This window comes from Canis aureus, chromosome 7, assembly GCF_053574225.1.
Source record: "Canis aureus isolate CA01 chromosome 7, VMU_Caureus_v.1.0, whole genome shotgun sequence".
Taxonomy (NCBI): Eukaryota; Metazoa; Chordata; class Mammalia; order Carnivora; family Canidae; genus Canis; species Canis aureus.
Window position 1 is genome coordinate 49791286 of NC_135617.1, and position 15694 is coordinate 49806979.

General features: G+C 33.5%; 1 protein-coding gene and 1 long non-coding RNA gene across 10 annotated transcripts in view; one reads left to right on the top strand and one right to left on the bottom strand.

The window, feature by feature from the left end:
* Positions 1–15694, top strand: part of HMGCLL1 (3-hydroxy-3-methylglutaryl-CoA lyase like 1) — a 199049-nt gene that overhangs the window by 137545 nt on the left and 45810 nt on the right. The window lies entirely within an intron of this gene.
* The window catches only part of LOC144317337 (uncharacterized), a 161388-nt gene that overhangs the window by 81447 nt on the left and 64247 nt on the right, over positions 1–15694 (bottom strand). The window lies entirely within an intron of this gene.

Genomic DNA, 15694 nt, shown 5'->3' on the forward strand with positions numbered 1-15694 from the left:
CAATAAAGTAAAGCTCAATAAAACAAGGTATGCCTATATACATTTTTCTTAAGTTCACATCACAGATTTACTAGGAGTGTCCATATGTTAGGCCACCAAACAAGTCTCAGCAAATTCAGGAAGACAGAAACCATACCAAGCATCTTTTCTGACCACAGTATAGAACTGGAAATCAGTAAAAAGAGCAAAACTAGGTATTTCAATATGGCTTGTGTATTAAATAACTTTCTCCTACACAACCAATGGATAATAGAGCAAATGAAAGAGTAAAGAAGTATATTGAAACAAAAATGGAAGCACCACCTACCAGCATTTATAGGATACAACAAAGCAGTTCCAAGAGGAAAGTTCCCAGCAATAAACACCTTCATTAAGTGGCAAGAAAGATCCCAAGTAAACAACCTAATCCTATCCCTTAAAAAGTAGAACAAATTGAGCTCAAAGTTTCCATAATGAAAGAAAAAAAAAAATCAAGATTGAAGCAGATATAAATGAATAGAGAACAGGAAAACAATAGAAAATATTGACCAAATCAAAAATCAGTTCTTTGAAAATATAAACTTGACAAACTTTTATCTAGACTATCCAAGGAGAAAATAGAACTCATAACGAAATTTTAAATGAGAATGGAGACCTTACAACAGCTAACAAAAAATATACAGGCTACTATTATTAACATATGCCCAAAACCTGGACAACCTAGCAGAAATGTAAAATTCTTAGAAATATACAGCCTACAAGAATGAATTGGAAAGACATTTAAAAATTGAGTAAGAAACTGAGTTGCTAGTAAGGAGATTGAATCAATTATCAGAAACCTCTCAACGAGGGAAAGCCCAAGATCAGAGGGCTTCATTGATTGATGAATTTTATCAGACACCTATATAAGAATTTATACCAGTCCTCAAAACTTTAACTGATAAGCAGGTAATGTTTCTAATCTCATAAGGCCAGAGTTTCCTTGATTTCAAAGCTAGCAAAGGATACTACTAGAAAACTGGATAACTGCAGACCAATATTCCTGATAAATATGGATATAAAATACTAATACATTGAAATCAGTGGATTAAAGGGTCACTTGCCATAACCAAGTGGGTATAATTTTGGGATACAAGGATGGTTCAACAACCACAAATTAATCAACAGGATACATTAATAAAATAAAAAAAAATTAGGGGTGCCTGGGTGGCTCAGTTGGTTAAGCATCTAAGCTCAGGTCATGATCCTAGGGTTTTGGGATCAAGCCCCACATCAGGCTCCCTGCTCAATGGGGAGTCTGCTTCTCCCTCTGCTTGCTCTCTCTCTCAAATGATTAAGTAAAATCTTTTAAAAAATAAAAATTAGAATTGTATGGTAATTACAAGAGAAATTAAAATAGTATTTGACAATATTAGACATCCATTCATGATTAAAATACTTAATGAATTAGGATATAAAGAACAAATATCAATGTAGTAATGGTCATATATGACATGCCCCCAGATAACATACTCAACAGAGAAGAGTTAAAAACTTTTCTTCTAAGACAGGAACAGAACAAGGGTTCCTACTCACCACTCCTATTCAACATAGTATTGGAAGTCCTTGCCAGAGCAATTAGTCAAGAAAAATACATAAAATTCATGAGAAGTAGAAAAGAAAAGAAATTGTTTCTATTCGTGACATGATTTCATATGTTGAAAATCCCAAAACTCCACAAAAAATTAACATAGAAAGATCAGTAGCATTTGTATACACTAATAACAAATTATCTGAAAAAGAAATAGAGAATATGATTCCATTTACAATGGCATCAGAAAGAATAAATACTTGGGCATAAAGTTAAGGAGGTAAAAAGATCTCCACTCTTAAAACCAAAATACATTGATGAATGAAAGCAATGACGCATGAATGGAAATGTATCCTATGTTCATGGGCTAGAAAAAATTGTTAAAATGTCAATATTACCAAAAGCCATCTATAGATTCAGTGCAATGCCTATCAGGATCTTAATTGTATTTTTTTTTCTTTTACAAAAGTAGAAAGACCTATCCTAAAATTTTGAACCACAAAATTCAATTTTTCCAAAGCAATCCTAAAAAGAAAACCAGAACAGGAGACATCATACTTCCTGATTTCAAACTATACAACAAAGCTGTAGAAATCAAAATGGTGTGGTACTGAATATTTAGAAAAAATCTTAACCAGGAAGGTAAAAGATCTGTACTCTAAAAACTCAAACATTGATAAAAGAAATTGAAGACAAAACAGACAAATGTCAAGATATCATTAAAAATGTCCAAACTACCCAAAACAATCTACAAGTTCAGTGCAATCCTTTTCCAAATTCCAATAGTACTTTTTGTAGCACTAGAATAATAGCAAAATTAATATGGAACCACAAAGGTCCCAAATAGCCAAAGAAAACTTCAGAAAGAAGAACAAGGCTGAAGATATCACAATGCCAGATTTGAAAATAAACTACAAAGTTGTAGTAATCAAAAAAGTATGCTGCTGGCACAAAAGTGGACACATAGATTAGTGGGACAAAATAGCCCAGAAATAAATTCACACTTTCATGATCTATTAATCTACAACAAAGATGTCAAAAATATAAAATAGGGAAAGGAAAGTCTCTGTAATAAATGGTGCTGGAAAAACTGAGTACATACAAAAAGAATGAAACTGGATCATTTTCCCACACTGCACACAAAAACTAACTCAAAATGGATTTGAGACCTAAATTTGAGACCCGAAGTCATACAACTCCTAGAAGAAAACAAAGGCAGTTTTCTCTTTGACATCAGCATTAACATTTTTCTAGGTATGTCTCCTAAGGCAAAGGAAATAAAACCAAAAATAAATCATCAGGACTATGCCAACATGAAAAGCTTTGCACAGTGAAAGAAATCATAAACATTGATAAGGCAATGTATTGAATGGGAGAAGTCATTCATAAATATTTGATAAAGGACTAACATCTAAAATAAAGAACTTATACAAGTCAAAACCAAGTAATAATAACCCAATTGAAAAAATGGGCAGAGGATCTGAATAGACCTTTTTCAAAGAAGACATAGAGATGGTCAACAGACACATGAAAAGAGCTCAACATGGCTAATCATCTGGGAAATGCAAGTCAAAATCATGGTGAGGTATCACCTTAGATCTGTCAGAATGGATAGAATAAAAAAAGAAATAAGTGTTGTGAGAATGTGGAGACAAAAGAGTTCTCGTACACTGTTGGTGGGAATAAAAATTAGTGCGACTGTGGTGGAAAAAATTATGGAGGTTGCTCAAAGAGTATAAAGTAGAAATGCCATTTCATCCAGTAATTCCACTATTTACCTAAATAAAATGAGAATACTAATTTTAGAAGATACATGCACCCTATGTTTGAGCATCATTATTTACAATAACAAACATATGGGACCAACCCAAGTGTTCTTCCATAGATGAATGAATAAAGAAAATGTGGAATATTATTCAGCCATTAAAAAGAATGAAGTCTATTTACAACAACATGGATGGGCCTAGGAGGGCATTATATGAAGAGAAGTAAGTCAGACAAAGACCTATACCATCTGATTTCACTAATATATGGAATCTAAAAAACAAAACAAAAATCAGAAACAGACTCCTAAATAGAACTGATGATTTTGAGAGGAGACAGGGGTGAGGAATGGACAAAATAGGTTAAGGGGAATGGGAGATACAAGCTTACAGTCATGGAATGAGTAAGTGATGGGGATAAAAGCCACAACATAGGGAATATAGTCAATGATATTGCAATAGCCTTGTGATTGATGGTAGCTACAGTTGTGGTGAGCATAATGTATAAAGTTGTCAGATCACTGTTGTATACCTGAAACTAATGTAACATTGTCAATCATACTTCAATTAAAAAAATAAATACAATAAAGGCAAAAGGAAAAGTACTAGCATGAAAAAAGATGTATAGATCAATGAAAAATAATTGAGAGCCCCAAAATAAATCCACGAAATATGTTCTACTAATATTTGACCAGACACCAAGAAAATTCAATGGTGAAAAGATAGCCTCTGAAATGAATGGTACTGGGACAACTGGATATTCACATGTAAAAGAATGAAACTAAACACTTACCTTAACACTACTCACAAGAAGGAACTCAAAATGGATTAAGGACTGAAATGTAAGATCTGAAACCATAAAATATCTGGGGGAAAACAGGAAAGAAAGCTCCTTAATACAGATCTTGGCAGTGATATTTTGGATAGCATACCTAAAGCACAAACAACAAAATAAAAAATAAACAAGTAGGATTATATCAAACTGAAAAGTGCACAGCACAAAAACTATTGACAAAGTAAAAAGACAACCTATTGAATGGGAAAAAATTGCAAAACATATCTGATAAGGAGTTCATAAAGAACTCCCACAATAGCAAATAGCAGTTCAATAGTAAAATACAATCCAATTTAAAAATGGGCAGTATACCTGAACAGACATTTTTCCAAAGACAATATGCAAATGCCAACAGACGCATGAAGATTCTCAACATCACTAATCATTAGGGAAATACAAATGTAAACTACAATGTGATATTACCTTATGCCTGTTAGAATAAACATCATCAAAAGGATGAGAGATAACCAATGCCGTTGGGATGTGGAGAAAAGAAAACCCTTTTACCCTGTTGCTGGGATTGTAAAAATTGGTACAGTCACTATGGAAAAGAGACTGGATATTCTCAAAAAGTTAAAAATAGAACTACTTTGTGATCTAGCACTTCCACTTCTGAGAATATATTCAAAGAAATGAAAATAGTAATATGAAATATATAAACTACTCATTCAATGAAGTTCTATTTCTTTCAATTTCTGATAATTTATATCATTCTATGAATTTTCCTATCATCTAACTTTTCAAGCATGTTGGAATAAACTTCTCATCTGCACCCCCAACGTGCATAGCAATAGCATCCACCATAGTCATGATATGAAAACAATTTAAGTGTTCATCAACAGATGAGTGGATAAAGTTGTGAAACATACAGTGTGGAATATTATCCAGCCATAAAAAAGAAGTTTGTCCATGTGACAACATAGATGGACCTTGAGTATATTAAGTGAAATAAGGCAGAGAAAGAGAATACTGTATAACCTCACTTATATGTGGAATCTAAAAACAAACCTATAGAGAAAATAAAATCAAGCTCATAAATAGAAGGTCAGTTTTGTGTTTTTCAGAAGTGAAAGAAAAGGAGAAGAAAAATTGGGAAAATATCTTCAAAATTTGTAAATTTCAAATTATAAGATAAATACTGGTGATGTATAGCATGAGACCTATAGTTGACAACGTTTATAAATATACAGCAGAGTTAAGAATAAAACCTTAAGGTTCTTATCACAAGAAAGGTTTTATTCTTTTTTTGCTTTTCCTAATTTATCTATATGAGATGATGGATGCTAATCACTCCCAATATATGTAAGTCAAGCCATTATGCTGTACACCTTAAACTTATGCAGTCATGTATATTAATTATATCTTTAAAAAACTGGGAAAAGTCGTTTAGTGATAATTAAGGTGCCATTTAAAATGCAAATTTTCACTCCACATAAGACAAGGAGACTGACCTGCAGTGGTGCCTCACTAATGATTTAAGAGTTTTGCTACATAACTAAAATCTGAATAAGCAAAATGTTTAAACATCTGTGTGATTACTAACCTAGATTCATGTCTGTTTTTGTATTTCCTCTAAATAGTATCTTCAAGAACTATTTTTGTTACCTGCAATATTTTGGTAGTAACTCTCATTTTTAAACACATATTTGTTCTTTTATAATCCATTAACCCAAAGATGTTACTGCTCTGTAAATTTTTAAGACTTCACTCTATCATGTCTCACAGATAAATCCCTAAGTTCATTCATATCTATTCCTTTTTCATTTGTTCTTTTACTTCTCTCCTATGTTAAATTCATCTGGAAGTGTTGCAATGTTTCTTCCTAAGGTCTATAAACAGTTTATTACTTTTCTGTGAAACTTTGAATGGCTTTATGAACTTCTTCGATTATTTCACTTTGATGTCATAAGGAGAGATGAAAAGATGGAAGGAATGTACAGTGTTATGGTAAACAAAACATAAGAAAAGGTTATGCCAACATATTTGAAAAATTAGGTGAAGAGAAAATTTGTAGAATGTTATAAATGATCAAAAATTGAGAAAAGAACTAGATCTGCACTGAAATAGTAGTTTACGTTTTTTCCACAATGAAGACATCAGACCCAGTTGCTTTTATAGGTGAGTTATATTGAACATAAAAGGAAGTAGTTTCTGTATTACACAAACATTTTCAGACAAACTGAAATACAGAACCTATCCCATTTCATATGTAATACACTTCTGGTTCCCAAATCAATCAAGGACAGCATATAAAAGGACAACTATAGCCACTCTCACTCATGAATATTGATGCCATATCCTAAATAATTAGTAAACCAAATACAGTAATGTATAAAAAGATAACTCATTAACTAAGGACTTGTTTTATTCCAAGAATTAAAATTAGGTTCAATATTATATATTAGGAATCGCTATTTTAAAAGTTTTTTTAAAAAGAAAACATGAGAGACTCCAAATTCTGGGAAATGAACAAAGGGGTGGTGGAAGGGGAGGCGGTTGGGAGGATGGGGTAACTGGGTGACAGGCACTGAGGAGGGCACTTGATGGGATGAGCACTGGGTATTATACTATATGTTGGCAAATCGAACTTTAATAATGAAAAGATACATTGTTATCTCAGTGTATAATGTGTCTATACCATACATTTGGTACTCAGTGTTTCTCACTATTCAATTTTTTTTCACTTGCCTAAAATTTAAAAACCAGTCTTTTTTTTTTTTTTTAAAGATTTTATTTATTTATTCATGAAAGAGACAGAGACATAGGCAAAGAGAGAAGCAGGCTCCTAGAGTGGAGCCTAATGTGGGACTCAATCCCAGGACTCCAGGACCATATCCTGTGCTAAAGGCAGAGTTCACCTGCTGAGCCACCCAGGTGTCCCTTAAAAACAAGTCTTAAACACTAGGGGAGCAAATTCTTAAGTTGCAACGGGAGCAGCTAAGGTTGTTGAAGCCCCAGTATAATATTAGATATGCAATTCCACTATTCTCCTCCCAAATCATTTCATGAATCCAGTATAACCTTGTCAGTGAATCCTACAAGAATATTACAATAAAGAAAAATCACAGTCAAATCTATTTCATGACATCCTAAATAAAATCCTTTGAATGTAATCTACTGACATAAAAAAACCACTAATCTATTTGGAAAGGAGGTCATAAAATCTTCATTATTTCAGATGTTATCATTGCATATTCAAAATCTTAAAAGAATTTTTAGATAAGTTATTAAAATCAGTAATTAAATTTGGGAAGACTACAGAACACAAACATAATATACAAAAATCAACGTTATTCCTATATATACCAATAACTAATACTTCATTACAAAATGAAATTTCCCATTGTAGTATTATTAAAATATCAAATAAGGCATAAATCTAACCACAGATGTGTACTATTGCTTTGTAGAAGGGAACATAATATTTTATGGAAAGAGTTTTTAAACATTGAGAGATAAATTTCTGGCATGAAATATTTAGTACTATACAAATGCTGTTTTTCACCAAATTGATCTATACATTCAATGCAAGCCCAATACAATTTTCAGCAGGGATTTTTTTGTATTGGGCGGGGGGGGGGGGGTTGTGGAAATTTACAAGTATATTTCTAAAATTGATGTTGGCCTGCAGATCTAAAACAGTCAAGGTAATCTAAAAGAATTTCAAATCTGAGTAATATCAGATTACTATTATTATAAAGATAAAAATCAAGAAGATAGCAAAGTAATAATGCAAGGATAGACATATGAACCAAAAACAAAAAGACAAAATAGAAAGCTGAAATAGAGACTCAAATACATAGTTATTTGTAGTAAAAAGCATCAATAGAGTTTATTGGGAAAAGCATGATCTTTTCAATAAATCGTGCTTGTTCAATTGGATAACCACATAGAAAAAAATCTTAACCCTTTCCTCCTACTATACATAAAACCAGGTCCTGAAGGCTTCTAAATCTAAGTGTGGAAGTAAATAATATAAGAGAAAATAAAGAGTGAACAAAATAGAAAAAGATCAATAAGTCGACTATACTGAAATTAGAATTTTCTGTCCATAAAAAGATATTATACAACCATAGTATCAGTTCCACACATAAGGAGATTGGAATCATCACCCTCATCCTTAAAATGAGAAAAAAAATCTAACAAATTAAATGAATTTTCTTGGACCCATCAGGGAACTGAGATTGCAGGCAAGTTTCCATCCTGAAATATGGAGATAGCCAAATCCACAGATGCACAACTGAGATCTCCTTACCTGTTAGTAACACTTAAATGATACTTTTGACAAACTGCTGGAGACTAAGCATGGATAAGCAGAATGGGGAGAAACTCCTAGAGCCATTCTCAAAGGAGTCATCACAGTTTCTTGAGCTTTACCTCAAGAAACCCCACCAAGTTCTGATAGGAGCTGAGAAAGCTCTTCCTGTGGTTTGGCAAGAAGAGAGGAAGAATATTCACTATGCAATATTACCAGAGCATTCTCCTTTCAAAGGCCTGTTCTCTAGGGAAAAAGACTTTGCCAGAGCCTTATCCTAGCTGAGGAAGGATATCCATGCCCCTCCAGTCCCTGCCAGACTTCATGTCTTACTAACGAGGTAGAAAAAGAAAAAAAAAAAAAAAGTGATACTATTGGAGAAACACCTGTGAAGGTCACCTCCTAAGACACAGGCTCACTAAAAGTCTAAAAATATTTTTTTTAAAGATTATTTATGAGAGATACAGAGAGAGAGAGGTAGAGACACAGGCAGAGGGAGAAGTAGGCTTCCTGCAGGAGCCCAATGTGGGACTCAATCCCACAACCCCAGGATCATGCCTTGAGCAGAAGGCAGACGCTCAACCACTGAGACACCCAGGTGTCCCAAAAGTCTGAGAATCTTAATATTATAAAATGCTTCCTCTTCCCCTACACCTTATAACACCAATAAGTCCTCAGCATAATAACACTGAATTAAAGTTGAAAGGGCTACAAGATATAAACTCTAAGGAGGAGTATTTAGGGAATCCCACATAAAGAGGTAATGCAAAATCAAGGAAACTGGAGAAATTTGAAGCCTCTGGTTATTACAGCTACAACAAGCATTAAAACAGCCAAACTCCTAGTTAGACTAACTAATTCTCACACATGTTCAGCCTATTTACCTTAGCTTCTGCCATCAGATACAACATGTCTGGCTTTCAATAAACAACTAAAAATCACAAGATAAGCCAAAAGCCAAGAAGGAAACAAGAAACAAAAGCCTCAAGAGACAAAATATCAGAATCAGATTCAGATATAACACAGATGTTAGAATTTTCAGACAAGGAATTTAAAGTAACTATAAGTACAATGTTAAAAGCTTTAATGGCAAATGCAGAAACATGCAAAAAAAGAGATGTGAATATAGCAGAGAGATGGAAAATCTAAGAAGAAATTAAAAGGAAATTCTAGGGGAGTAAGAAGTAGCAGAAATGAAGACTGCCTTTGACGGACTCATCAGTAGACTGCACATAGCCAAGGAGAGAATCAGTGAGCTTAAAAATGTCAAAAGAAACTTCATAAAACTGAAATGCAAAGAGAAAAATAATGGAAAAAATAAAAACAGACTATACAACAACTATGGGATGATTTTAAAAGGTGTAACATATGTGTTATTGGAATACCAGAAGGAGAAGAAGAAGAGAACAGAGTAGAAGAAATATCTGAAGCAATCTGAAGGTATTTCAAAATTAATGTCAGGCATCATACCACAGATCCAAGAAACTTGGAGACAACAAGCAGGATAAATATAAAAGTAACTACACCTAGGCATATCATATTCAAATTGCAGAAAACTAAAGACAGAGAAAAAAGAAGCCAGAGGAAAATAAACATCTTAGTTGTATGGAAACATAAGAATTACATTGGATTCTTCATTAGAAATCATGCCAGCAACAGGAAAGTAGGGTGAAATACTTAAAATATCTAAGGAAAAAACCCATAATTCTAGCATTCTATATTTGAAAGAGTTACTCTTCAGAAGTGTTGGAGAAACAATGGCTTTTTCAGACAAAAAATAATGGATTTCATCATCAATAAACTGCCTTACTAGAAATGATAAAGACATTCTTCATAGATAGGGAAAATTATCTATGTCAGAAAAATCAGATGCATAAGAAAGGAAGAGCAGAGAGGCACCTGGGTGGCTCAGTAGTTGAGTGTCTGCCTTTGGTTCATAGTGATCCCAGGGTCCTGGGATCAAGTCCCACATCAGGCTCCTCACAGAGAGCCTCCCTCTCCCTCTGCCCATGTCATTGCCCCCCACCCCACCCCCTCTGACTCTATAGAATAAATAAAATCTTCTTTAAAAAAGAGCAGAGATGTAATAAATGAAAGTAAAATGCAATCTTTTATTCAAAATACTCTTAGTACATCTAGTAAACTGTTTGTTCAAAGTAATAATAGCCACAAAACATGCAGTAATTTTAGCCTAAGGATAAATGAAATGAATGACAGCAATGTTAGAAGGGATGGGAGGGAGGAATTGGGGATACTCTCTTATAAGGTACCAGCACTATACATGAAATGCTATCGAATTATTTGAAGGCGAATAAAGTTAAAAATGTGTATTGGAAAGTCTAGGGAAATCACTAAAAGCTTTTTAAAAGAATTATAACCAATATACTAAGATACAATAGTCATAGAAAATCCTCAGTTAAAACCAGAGAAGGTTGAAAAAGATGGAGAAAAATTCTTTAAAAATGCAACAAATAGAACACATTTACAAACATGATGGATATTAATCCACCTATAATCTCTAATCATTTCAAATGTATTTGTATATATATTTTTTATATACACTATATACATTAATACATATAGTATAAATGCACCAATTTGAAGACAGAGATTGTCAGAATGGATAAAAACTTAAACCAAACTATTTGTTGTCTACCAGAAATCCTTTTTAAATGAAGACTCATATATACATACCATAATAATACCAATCAAATGAGAAGTAGGGTAGCAATATTAATTTCAGTCAAAGCAGACATCACAATGAGGAAAATTATGAGGAATAAATAAGCATATTAATAATGACAAAAGGATAATTATCCAAGAAGAAATAACAATTGTAAATATATATGCATCTAACAGGACAGCATCAAAACTTGAGGCAAGACTGACAGAAATGAAACAAGAAATATATAAGTTCCCTCTTATATTTGGAGGCTTTGACATACTTCTTTCAGTAATTGATAGCTCAAGGAAGTAGAAAATCAGTAAGGATAGAGTTGATCTGAACAGCACTATCAACCAATTTATTCTAATGGACATTTGTAGGATATTCCACCCCAAAACAACAGGATGCATACTAATAAAATATGTTAGTAATAGGAGTAATTGGTTATGGTAATTTGGTACAGTTAATATGGTAATTCTTGGTACTGTATTCACATTTTTTTCAGAAAATCTAAAGCTTCCAAAATATTAAGATTATTAAAACAGAAGGAGATGCATTATGAAAGTAAAATTAAAAAAAAAAAACATGATGTGGGGAAACATAGTTGCAGTTCATATATTTGATGAAGGAATAGTAATACTGACTACATGTAGAACTCCTACTAATCTATTAAAAAAATAAAGATTAAAAGCCCAAGAGATACTGAAAAAATGAGTTGAAGAAACATTTTTACAACAGAGCTTATACTAATGGTCATTAAGCTATGAAGAGTTCGACTCCATTAATCATCAGAGAAATGTAAATTAAAGCAACAGTGAGATACCACTGGGTAGCCACAAGAATTGCTAAAATTATAAAGTCTGGTAAGTATTGGCAAGACTTCTGAACAGATGGCACTTTTATACAGTGCTGGGGGGAGTTTAAATTGATACCATCACTTTTTAACATATGCATACTTTAAAACTCAGCAATTCCATTCCTAAATATATACCAACAGAAATGTATACACTTACTCACCAAAAAAATATGTTCAAGAATTTTCACACTAATACTCTTTGTAATAGCTCAAAATTGGAAGTAACTCAAACGTACGTCAGCAAGAGAACTTATGTAAAATGGTGGTATCTACATTTATCATTAATGAGAATTAATAAAACACTACTACATGCAACATACTTGAATTTCAAGAAAACTTGTTGAGCAAGGGAAGACAGACATGATAAAGTATATATTGTATTACATTTAATAACATTCAAAACATACAAAACTCATCCATAGTGATGGATGTTAAGATGGGAATAGTATAATGTGGGAGGGGGAGTTTCAGAGGGGCATCTTGGACTGGTAATATTCTATTTTCTGATGTGGGTAAGCTTATGAACACTCACTGATATGTACACTTACGATTTGTGCTCTTCTCTATATGTATGTTATACAGGAAGAGTTTCCTTAAAAAAAAAAAAAAAAAAAAGCAAAATGAAAGAAACAAGTAAGGAACTGGTCAAAGGACTCCATTAGGCATTATACACAAAAAGGAATACAAATGCCACATAAACATAAAATATGTATTCAACCATGTTTTTAGTTAGAAAAAAGCAAATGAAAATAAATTCCATTTTATGCTGCCAAATATCTCAAAGTCAGATATTCCAGGGTTGGATATACAGAATATCCAGCGCTGGTAATGGTGTCAGGTTACAGAAAGTCTCATACTGCTAAGCAAAATATGTGGTGATACAACTACCTTTGAATAAATTGGCTCTTTATAGTAATTTTGAGCACATACCCTGTGATACAGTTCATTCCCAAGATATATACTTAGGAAATCTCTTGTACATATATAGGAGGAGACACAGCAAAAACAGTTTGTAGCAAGCTGGTAATTAAAACTAAATCTGCCCCAATTTACATCTCAAATGAATTGAATAAAGTAGGACATATTCACATAATGAAATACTTTGTGATAAGGAATATCTAGAGCTATGTGTAATCACAGGATTCATCTCAAAAAAACTAATAATGGGTATAGAAAAACTATTGAATATCTAAAGTAATATTTCAGGTATATGAAATTCAAAAATAGACAAAATTAGCAATCATAGTATATTGCAACACTATAAAAATTCTGCAAATTTTTTTGAGCATGTACATACCCTATGATGCAGCAATTCATTCTGAGATATATACTTAGGAAATATATTGCACATATATAGCAGGAGACACGGCAAAAGAGTTTGTAGCAAATTTAATAAAAACTGAATTTTCTGTAGGAGGAGGGACATGTAATCAAAGATAATTCTCAAAGGGAATTCAAAACTATTGGTGATGCTCTATTTCTTAAACTGTGCAGTAAGAAGCATGTTCATTTTATTTTGTTTTAAACTGTATGTCTACTTTAAATATGCTTTTTACATTAACAATGACAAATTAAAAGTTAAAGAAAGAATGAAATATGTTAGTATAACCACATTTGGACTTTTGGCCATAAAATCTTGAACCAAAGCTAGCAATGAAAAAAAAAAAAAACATTATTGTGTTAACTCCTACAGTTATTTTACAAAGTGTCCATCCACTATCTTTTTGCCCATGGTCATTTGAGAACACAGTAGAGGGATCTATAGGGTAAATCACCAGGACTTAGTTACCCAACAAAAAATGTGGCTGGTAAAATGATTCTCTACTGATGTTCCTGAAACCAGAGACCAGAAATGCACAGTGGAAATAAGACCTTTACTTTTCTTGTGCCAACACAAACAACAATTATAGATTCATGTGAGAAAAGTTATAAGAAATATTGCTTGGTTTCAGTGGTTCGAACAAGTCAGCAGATTCTGTAATTGTGGCAGACTGGACCCAAAAACTTTACAGTCTTCAGCAAGGAATGGCTCTTAGACATTAAACTGATCCCTGATAAAACAACCCCAGGGTCATGAGAAGGCTACTCTGCCAATTTCATTTCACTGTGGGACCCACTGACATCTGGTTCAGCTGCGGAAGCTGGAAAACTTCTTTAAAATTCTCTTGACAGTAAAAATGGACATGTGGAAAACATTCTAATCTGTTAATCTATGGTGCTCCTGAAAAAGGGACATTTGGCTTTATACTTCATGATAATAAATATGAAACCTCTAGATCTAGCTCTAAATAACTTAATGGCATTTGAGTAAAGAATAGAACTTTGATTTCCCAAATGTGCCAAAAGATGAATATGCACATGCATCACCCCAGGATGGAAGAAGCCCCCGGATTCTTAGTTTACACTTGGGTTTAGTATTTTGTCCCCCTTTATTCTGGTTCCATTTGGCCAAAGAAAATAGCAAACAGTAGCAAGTGGTTTTTCCTCCCTTTCTATCATTCCCTCTCTCTAGCACTTCTGCTCTTGCAGCAAATATTTCAAAAAAATCAAAGGAATGAAACAATAGGACTATTTTTTTTTGTATATATATTTCCATGTTTTCAATAGCTAACCTTTAGGATCACTGCATAAACATCTGTCTTCAAGATCAATAGATTGTAGAAGCTGCCTATCTTTCAGTGTCTACAAGGTATACAGAACAGTTGTAAAACATAGCCAGGATTAGGACTTGTTCCTCACTTCAGCTTCCACGTGGTTTCTGCCTACTGCTCCCCACTTCATGTAGCTGTTCACTTGCTTCAAAATGCTGTTTGACAGTTTTGGCTTTTGTCATTTTAAGTCATTTGTCTTTTGTTCCAGTCTTTCTTTTTTTAAACTTCCACTAAGTTCCTCTTTTCAGTGTATATATATATGTATATATGCTTATTTTTAAATGTTTGTTTTTATTGAATTTCGATTTGCCAACATATAACACCCAGTGCTCATCCCATCAGGTGACTTCCTCAGTGCCTGTCACCCAGTCACCCCATCCCCCTCCACCTTACCTTCCAAAACCCTTTGTTTCCCAGAGTTAGGAGTCTCTCATGGTTTGTCTCCAGCTCTAATTTTTCCCACTCAGTTCCCCTTCTTTTCCTTATAATCCCTTTCACTATTTATATTCCCCATACGAATGAAACCATATGATTGCCCTTCTCCAATTGACTTACTTCACTCAGCATAATACCCTCCAGTTCCATCCATGTCAAAGCAAATGGTGGGTATTCATCCTTTCTGATGGCTGAGTAATATTCCACATCTTTATCCATTCATCTGTCAAAGGACATTGTGGCTCCTTCCACAGTTTGGCATTGTGGACATTGCTGCTATAAACATTGGGGTGCAGGTGTCTCGGTCTTTCGCTACATCTGTATCATTAGGGTAAGTCCCCAGTAGTGCAATTGCTGGGTCATAGGGTAGCTCTATTTTTAATTTTTTGAGGAACCTCCATATTTTTTTTCCAGAGTGGTTGTACCAGTTCACATTCCCACCAACAGAAGAGGGTTCCCCTTTCTCCACATCTTCTCCAACATTTGTTTTCTGTCTCGTTAATTTTTGCCATTCTTACCAGTGTGAGGTGGTATCTCATTGTGTGTGTGTGTGTGTGTGTGTGTGTTTAAAGATTTTATTTATTTATTCATGAGAAACAGAGAGACAGAGAGGTAGAGACATAGGCAGAGGGAGAAGCAGGCTCCATGCAGAGAGCCCAACTTCGGACTTGATTCTGGGTCTCCA